Below are 9,983 nucleotides of genomic sequence, written 5' to 3' on the forward strand. Positions count from 1 at the left end.
ATTATAATCATCCAAAAATTCCAACTCACGATTTGATGAATCTACACGTTTCAGGAAAATACATTTTTGGAACATTTCTTTCGGTCTATGAATAAGATGATTCAAAAACTCTTTGAGTTAGATGAGTGAATTTGATGTATAGTCTTTACATCAAACTTGCAGATTACTATAAAATTTTGAAGTCCATTTAGAGACAGAGGACATGTCTGTTCAGTTATCCAAATTTTAGACCATTTCTGTCAGTCTATGAACAAGATGGCGCAAAAACACTTTGAGCTAAACGAATGAATTTGATATAGACTTTATAACAAATTTGCAAATTTCTATGAAATTTAGAACTAAGTTTATTCAGAGACAGAGGACATGACTATTCGGCTCTCCAAATGCGAGTTGAGGATAACTACAAAACGAAAGGAACTAGATGAATGAAATTTAGCATCAAACTGATCGTTTAAAGTGTACATCCACATAGAAATTTTGAACCAAATACGTCAAAATGTTTCCATTTGTCAGTCTGTTCTTTCACACGTATGTTAATTCGACAACTCATAAAAGCAATAACTTAAATATATTAAATTTAATATTTGATTTTGTGATTTCGGATTGCAGTTCCATGTCAAATTTTGCTTTCATTTAGTCAGAAAAACGGAAACCCAACTACACATTCTTTTTTCTGGTAGTTGTGAAGTTAAGCATCCCTGCGATTAATCGTAAAATAAAAATCGACAAAGACCACACTTTCATAGACTCTTTCGTAACTATTGTTCGCCAGTGGCATGTAGTTAATAATACATAAATACGTTTATTCGAGAATATACGAGAAAATTTCGAAGAGACTACTACGATTAATGAATTTTCCATATACGAGAGTGTAAAAAAAGAAAATGTGCATAATATAATCAGAACGAACGTGAGTATAAATCCAGAAATTTAGATAATTACAAGGAAGATTCAAAATATTAAAATATTTCTAATTCATTAAAGTTAGAGAAATAAATAAATTTTAGTGAAACTAAATCATTGATAATTTTTTAAATTTAAAAGTGATGTTAAAATGGCGTTTGTGCAAAAACGATTAATGAATTTTCCATTTACGAGAAAGTAAATAATTACTGAATTTTCCATATACGAGAAAGTAAAAAAAGAAAATGTGCATAATATAATCAGAACGAGCGTGAGTATAAATCCAGCAATTAAAACAATTACAAGGAAGATGCAAAATATTAAAATATTTTTAATTCATAAAAGTTAGAGAAATAAATAAATTGTAGTGAAACTAAATCATTGATAATTTTTTAAATTTAAAAGTGATGTTAAAATGGCGTTTGTGCAAAAACGATTAATGAATTTTCCATTTACGAGAAAGTAAATAATTACTGAATTTTCCATATACGAGAAAGTAAAAAAAGAAAATGTGCATAATATAATCAGAACGAGCGTGAGTATAAATCCAGCAATTAAAACAATTACAAGGAAGATGCAAAATATTAAAATATTTTTAATTCATAAAAGTTAGAGAAATAAATAAATTGTAGTGAAACTAAATCATTGATAATTTTTTAAATTTAAAAGTGATGTTAAAATGGCGTTTGTGCAAAAACGATTAATGAATTTTCCATTTACGAGAAAGTAAATAATTACTGAATTTTCCATATACAAGAAAGTAAAAAAAGAAAATGTGCATAATATAATCAGAACGAGCGTGAGTATAAATCCAGCAATTAAAACAATTACAAGGAAGATGCAAAATATTAAAATATTTTTAATTCATTAAAGTTAGAGAAATAAATAAATTGTAGTGAAACTAAATCATTGATAATTTTTTAAATTTAAAAGTGATGTTAAAATGGCGTTTGTGCAAAAACATACTCATAAGTTATTAACAAAAAAATATAAAATTCTCAACTGGTTTTTATTTAAATGTATAATCAAAAATTCGTAAGCAAAAGAAGAAAAAAAATTCTTAGAAAGCACACACCAATCTAGAAGTCACCATGAGATAAATTTGGTATTCCAAATTTAATCTGTAAAACATTTTGACTTTTTTCATCATGCACGTCGCATCGCACGATTTACTGATAGTAAACCAGCTTAAAAACGTTATCATGTTAAAAATGGAATACATTGCTAGAGCTGAATATAGTTTTAATATTCAGCTCTAGTAATTTTTCTTTGATACATTATCGCTTGTGGCGACATTGCACATTTTTCAAATGCGATACACCTTATCTTTCCAGTTTCTTCTTGGAAATTCAATAAGAAGATAGTGCAACTTAGAACTGTAATCAGAAGAGCAAGCATCAAAGGAATAGGTCTAAAAATTTAGGCATCGTACTTTTTTTCTCCAGAACAATATTTATTGATTCATGCAGCATAAAATATAATTTTTTAAGTTATACAGAGCATTTTCCCTCAATAAGTATATGCTTATTATTGAGGTTAGGAAATTAACTACTGGATTATGATTAGTATGGAATCCTACATAACCAGAATCAAAACTAAATGAAGCCTTTTAGGAATCTGTATTTAATGGTAGTTTAAAGACCTCCACCCCCCCCCCTCAACTTCAAAAGTCAAATATGAACTTATTACGTCAGAAAATACTTTGCGTGACATTGGCGTACAATAGTTACGAAATATTAACTTTTGGCGTAAAGTTAGCATTTGCACTGAATCTGTGGTGTCATCCTTGATGAATTATTTGGCGATTAAGCCCTGTCAATTGAATTAAATAGAATTTGCGGTTTAGATGCGTTTTTCTCAATCAATTGAAACAGAGATTTGATACAAAACTGCAATTATAGTCACAAAATCCCATACCTCATTTAATATATTTAAGTCATTGCGTTTTTGAATTCAGATATTAAAATGCTTCTGAAAGTACAGACCGACAGACAGTCAACCCGTCCTTGATTTTGTTTCAAACTTTGGCAGGTGTGATTTGACGCTATATATGTTAAATCTGAGTAGCGCATCTTATCTATTTAGCTCCCATTTTGTAATTATCGTGTTAACTTAACAGACTTTGCCCAATTTTTGATAGAAATCTGAAAGTTTGATGTAAAGACCGTATACCAAATTTCATTCGTCTAGCTCAAAGCGTCTTTGAGTTATCTTTGTCACAGGCAGACAGATAGACGAACGAACATTTACCAAAAATGTGTTTTTCGAAAGCAGAGAGATCTAAAACGTGGAGATTCAGCAAAATCTCAGGTTCGAATTTTTCTGATGATTACTAAATTTCCTCTCTAATACGTTTAGAAAAAAGTAAAAATTCTAAAATTAAAATTTAAAAAATAATTTTATATAGAACAGTAAAGAAATAAGAGAAAAATTTTCAACACAATCTAAATTTCGGTTCATTTTAAGATCAGAACTTTTTTTAAAAAAATTATAAAGTGACACATATTTTTTTAGTATTACAAAGTAAGTTTATAAAACACAACCTAAATTATGCATAATATAAAGTTTATAAAATTGTTTCAAAATTAAAAAAATATCTGATTCTACATTTGAATAAACTTGAATGCACGATTCTCGCCAAAAAGTACAGAACTAAATTGCAAATATTGTAAAATGTTTCCAAGACTTAGAGGCTTACTTTTCCTATTTAGTAATGCGGTCCTATGTATAACTGATATTTTAGTGATTCCTAAATTTTTATAAAACGTTAACTCTAGAATTCATGACTTTTTATTTTCTTTCAAAAAAAATGTGTGTTTTGAATAGCTACATATAATTCAAGGAAATTGTTTAAATGAATTTTTAAATTATTTTTTAATGAAATTTAAAAAAATAATGTGCCAAATGTTTACATTATGATTTAAACAATATGCTAGCATCACAAATAACATTATAACAATTCTGACAATAAGAATAAAAGCCCCCTTTTTACCAATATATTTTTTACAATACAAAAAAAAAAAAAAAATATTTTGATAGAATTTTGAATGGTAGAACTATTCATACAACATATTTTTTCCAAGTCTCCAGTTTAAATCTAATTCTAGAACCGTTATTACCGTGTATAGGTCTTTTCTACCAATGTTTATTAAAAAACATGGACAAAAGAATTTCCAAACACTCATTGTTGCCTTTTGAAATTCTCGTGTGAAAATTATAAATGAAAATATAAAAGTGTAGCCAATTGGATACACGATGCTCTGTAGGGTTAAATGTAAAGAAACACTCTTTTTTGTCAAGAAATTGTTAAAACTTTCGGACAATATTTGAAAGCGAGTGCTTTTTTTTAAGGATGCTTTTTGCGCAGGTGGGTCAAAAATTATCCATAATTGTTTTTAATGAGAAAATTAGCTGCAGAGCACTCGTGCGTAAAGTTGGTAAAATTGAGATAAAATGTGAGTGCGAGTGAAATTTGATCGTGTGTTTGATAGCGACATTTCCCTCCATATTTTTGCAGGGCTAGTTAGTATGCAGCAAGAAGGAACAGCGATCACTCATGCATAACCTCTGGCAGGAATGGGTTGATATCTGAATGAATGATATCTCTTATTGATATCCAGATACAAGACAGTGACACTCCTCATAATAAAGGGACATTGAAACTTACAATCAGACCAAACGACGAAGACTACTTTTCCAGACAGAAGTGAGTGTTGCATATCCATTTGCAGGGCTGCACATCACAGCACACAGGCTTCCATTAACTATTTGGCTTTCGAAATCCTAAATCATCCTCACTGCAGCTCAGATCTCACACCATCCTTTTTTTATATATATTCTCAAAAATGCATTACACAAACGCTTTCTATTGCTGACTGCTACAGCAATCAATAGTTGTCTTTCTCTAGGGAATACATGACATCACTGGCTGTAGGAGCGGGTCAAGGGCTCGGAGCATTAAGACCACACCATGCGCTACCGAAATAAAGCTCTTTTTTTTTCTCAATATTGCCAGCGCGTACGTGTGTGTGCATGTAATAATATTTTTTAAACCAATTTAAATCTAATTAATTTTCTAATTTTTATCTTAATTTAGTCTGTGTTAGCAACATTCTAAAATATTCTCTTATTTCCTGATCCAATTCCCACTTTTTATTTAATTATTTTGAACAAGCTCTTCAGAAAACTGATAACTTTAGCATTTTCTCAAGCTCCGAGTGAAGGGATAAAAATCCGTTTACAACATTTTTAAAGTTACGTAAGAATCTCTTTCCTACGTTGGCACGTGTAAAACAAACCCCTTTAACAAAATCTCACAGTAAAATCACTGAAGGGGAAATTTTCTGCCTCTTTTGCTTTAATGTCCCGATGTGGACTGAGGCGTCGTTTATTCTTTGAATGGAAATTATACCTCCTTTGAATGAAAATGACGGTGAAATAAATCGAAGTTAAAATTCTAAAAATTCCATCTTTTCGGCCAAGCACTGTTAAAATATGTTTATATACATATATATATTCTAAGGCTTTGTTCGCATACAATAAGATGATTAACAATAGTTTGTAGCCCTTCAAAAACAATGAAAACCAATAGCAGTGGTCTCCTCGAAAGTTTCTCGCATACTTTTAAATAAAGGTCTTACAACCTTCCATCTGTATAAAATTGCGGATATTAGATAAGGCTTTAAATGCCTTCCGTGGCACTAGCGAATAATAATTAAGAAATATTGTTATTCGATGTGAATCTAAAATATTTACTGAATATATCGCGCGAAAACGTATTTTGGATGTATTTTTGACGATTGAATAAAACCAAATTTTCATAGAAAATAACAGTTGTGTTTTTGACTATTGAATAAAACCAAATTTAAATAGAAAATAACAGTTGTATTTTTGACGATTGAATAAAACCAAACTTTCATAGAAAATAACAGTTGTATTTTTGACTATTCAATAAAACCAAACCATTTAAAAAAAATAAAAGCAGTTGTATTTTTGACGATTGAATAAAACCAAACTTTTATAGAAAATAACAGTTGTATTTTTGACGATTGAATAAAACCAAACTTTCATAGAAAATAACAGTTGTATTTTTGACGATTGAATAAAACCAAACTTTCATAGAAAATAACAGTTGTATTTTTGACGATTGAATAAAACCAAACTTTCATAGAAAATAACAGTTGTATTTTTGACGATTGAATAAAACCAAACTTTCATAGAAAATAAAAGTTGTAATCATGAGAAAATATACCGATTTAAGTTATTGCGTTTATGAGTTGTTGCATCTACATTGCATACATGCAAGCGAAAAAACTAACTGACAGACGGTAAATCTTTGGACAGGTTTGTTTCAGAATTAGAAAAGGATCTGTAATTTAAATGCTAAACTTGTGTACCAAATTTTATCTACCTAGCTTTACATATTTTGTAGTTATAGAGTTCACTTGTATTTGAATAGCCAGACTTCCTGAGAATGGATTTTATTCAAAATTTCATAGAAATCGACAGTTGTTAGCCCATATACCTACATTCATCCGTCTGATTCAAAGTGTTTTTGAATTATCGTGTTCACAGACAGACTGACAAATATAATGCTAAAAATGTAATTTTTCTGACGTAGGGAGATCTGAAATGAGAAGAGCCGTCTAATTCTGAAAGTTCGAGTTTTTTGACGATTACAATACTTCGTAGACAAGAAAGTGTAAAGAAAAAGATACACCAATTATACTGGTATGAAGATTTAAACCTTGCTATTCTTGTTTCTGCGACCGGGATAGCCTAGTTGGTACGGCGTTGGATTCGCGTCTCTTGGTTTGCGGCCGAAGATTCTCCGTGTGTGTGGTGGCTGGAGCACGTATAAATCTGTCGTGGTCCCAAAGTCCTCCATTTCAAGAGTAATACCACTGGGGGTACTGGATCAGGGGTGATCTTTCTCTGATTTAGGTCTAAATTACGATCTGTGGGTGAGTGAATGAAATGCATGAATGTAGTCCGCCCGGTAAAAAGGACTGTGACGTGTGTGTAGCTAAGTCATACTCTTGGCCCTAGATGGCTACTAAAAAAACAAGAGACGCACCCTTGGCTTAAAATCGCTGACTTCTAAAGTCAGTGGCTTGTCTGTGACAAGTGCCATTAGAAAGAACAACATTCTTGTTTTTAATTTTCTCTGACTAAACATAATTCAGAAATATCTAATAAACAAAAGGAAAAAAAATCAAAACTGTGTATTGATTATTTTATAAATAATTTATTCCGTTTGGATGTTAAATGAAAATGATTGGAAACGAAATTCATAAATATAATAGCTTTCAAATGAAACCAGCATTGATAGCAATCCTTATGCGAAACATTATAATATAATACAATACAGCACAAAATATTTAGTCGAATTAAAATGCTGCAAGGTCAAAAATATTTTATGAAGATTTTATTAATATAAGGAGTTCTCATATGACACTTTTTTTTTCTTTCCCTTTTCGGATTTTTTCAGTGGATGTTTAGTTTCGATTGTTATTGCCTCACAAAAACACATATGTTTTATTGAATATTAAATGCACCAAACATTAAGAAAATAAACAGAATCGTTTGAAATAATCGGTCGAAAACATGCCTAACCTCATTAGCGTGGGAAAAAACTGAAGTCATACTCATTTGGCGGTGGGAAATGAAGATTTTTTTTGGCATGAAAGTTAGTTTTTAACTAATAATTAAAATTCTAATTAAAAATTCAAAAAGTGGGGCCCTAGGTGCACATCTCGACCTTCAAGGTATACATGTACCAAATTTAGTAGCTGTAAGTCAAACGGTCTGGCCTGTAGAGCGCCAACACACACACACATTGAGCTTTATTATTAAGTGTAGATAGATATATTTTGTTTTATTAGATTACTCTTCGGAAAAAAAGTACAAGGGTAATTTTCTAAAACCCTATTCAGATGGAAATTTAATATGAAACATCAATTATTGTTTTACGTGAAAACGCTGAACGTTGCTGATTGTTTATTGCATACCATTTTGATATTCATTTTTGGATGAGCATTATCGAGTGATTAAGCGAAGGCTGAAATGAGTTTGTGAAAAAAAGGGGAAGGGGGGGGGGAATGAAGCTTCAATAACTTTATGTGTTATATTCATGTAATTTCTATTGACAAAACTACAAGGAATTTAGATCATTTGCTCGTTATTTAATATAGTTGAAACTACACAAACTTTACATGTAGATTTGAAATTAAAAATTTTAGATTACTTAAAGGTAGAGGATGGTTTTTTTAAAAAAATTGCAGCATTTTAATATTATATATATATATAATGACATTTTAAAGTCTAATTTAAATCTCAATTAATTTCATAATTTTAATCTTAATATAACTCATTAACTATATGAGTTATACGTAACCATAATATTATATATACTATTCCTTAATCTAATTTAAAACCTAATTAATTTCCTATTTTTATCTTAATTTAAAACATATTAACTTCATTCTAAAATGTTCTTTTATTTCCTGATCCAATTCCGCTTTTTATTTAATTACTTTTGACATGCGCTCTAGAAAACTGTAAATTCAGTAGGTTCTCACGCTCTGAGAGAAGGGATAAAAATCATTAATGCTTATCACATTCTTTTAAAATACCTAAATTTTCCTATTCTAAGTCTACATGAGTCAAAGAAATCCCTATGAAAATCTCATTATAAAATCACCAAGAGAAAAATGTCGGTCTCTTTCGCTCTTTTTTTTTTGTGTCGCGATGTCGACTGGCGTATTTTTGACCACTTATTCTTTGTACATAATATGCCTCGCGGGATAGAATAAATCGAAGTTAAAAATTCTAAAGTTTCTTCTACTCGGCCACGCAACTGGCCGATTCAGATATTAACTATATTATGTTTAATTCTGAAGAGAAATCTCAAGGCTAAATTATCTTAAATCCAATTCTCCGCGCTGATTCAGGTTCAACTTTACACCGTTTGGGTAAACTAGCCGGAGTAGGAAATAAAAATTAATGAAAGGAAGTCCAATTTACTACATTATTCTAATGGCCAAACTATTGCAATCGAGGTGAAAAAGAATAAAAGATAATCATTTTCAAAAAATAAATTGCACTCTGGAACTTTTTCCACTCCTTTTTAGTGTTACGATTTTTATTTATTATAGCTTACCCTCAATACCGAAAAATAAATTTCTCGATTCTTGGAACCTATGTTCTCATTTGGCTACTTGCCAAGTCACACAAATAAAACTTTCTTCTGGGATCCAAGAAGAAAATATTTGGTATCATCTGGAAAACAATTAAAAATATATGTAAAAAAGAAAGGAACTTCGATAATTCTTGTTTTAAATTTGTGAGAGAAATGTTAAAAAAAACAACAGAAACCATAAAAAAACTCTAGAAAACATGTGCCTTCCCTCCCAGCTAGAGAAGACAAATTAGATTGTTGGAAGCCAGAAATTCAATTCCAATTCTCAATTTTTTTCCCCCAGTCTTTTTAAATTGAAAAATTCAGTAAATTATGTTAAATTCATTAAAACAATAAATATCTTTTCTATACATAGTGCATATATATTATTTTCTATAGTCATTAAGAAATGATCTAAAAGCAAATATGTAGGAAAAATCATTAAATAAAATTATAAAAAATTTCTAGATTAAATTTTTAAATTTGAAACTTTTGCACAGAATGGAGTCATTCTTCTTATTAGTTATATGCCAAATTTTATGATTGTAAATGCTCTAGACTTGTCTTCACACAACAAAAATACAAGAACATTGTTTTTTATACACTTGGATAAACTACTGAAATTGGAGATTGTTTCACTGCATTTAAAAAAATATATATTATATAAACATTTTTCCATCCATAAATATAAATGAAGTATCAATATATCCAAGGGACTGATATATATAATTGAATAGGGAAATATAATTGCCAAGCCTTTTCAGGATATGTCCCAATACTTACTTTAATGTTGACTTTGTACAGAAACAGTCAAAAAGCATAAGTTCAAGAATTATATTATCATGAAAATGAGATGTAGAAGTAAAATTAAAAAATCAATTTATTATTTTTCATTTACATT

Source organism: Argiope bruennichi, chromosome 1 (genome assembly GCF_947563725.1).
Source record: "Argiope bruennichi chromosome 1, qqArgBrue1.1, whole genome shotgun sequence".
NCBI classification, from domain to species: Eukaryota; Metazoa; Arthropoda; class Arachnida; order Araneae; family Araneidae; genus Argiope; species Argiope bruennichi.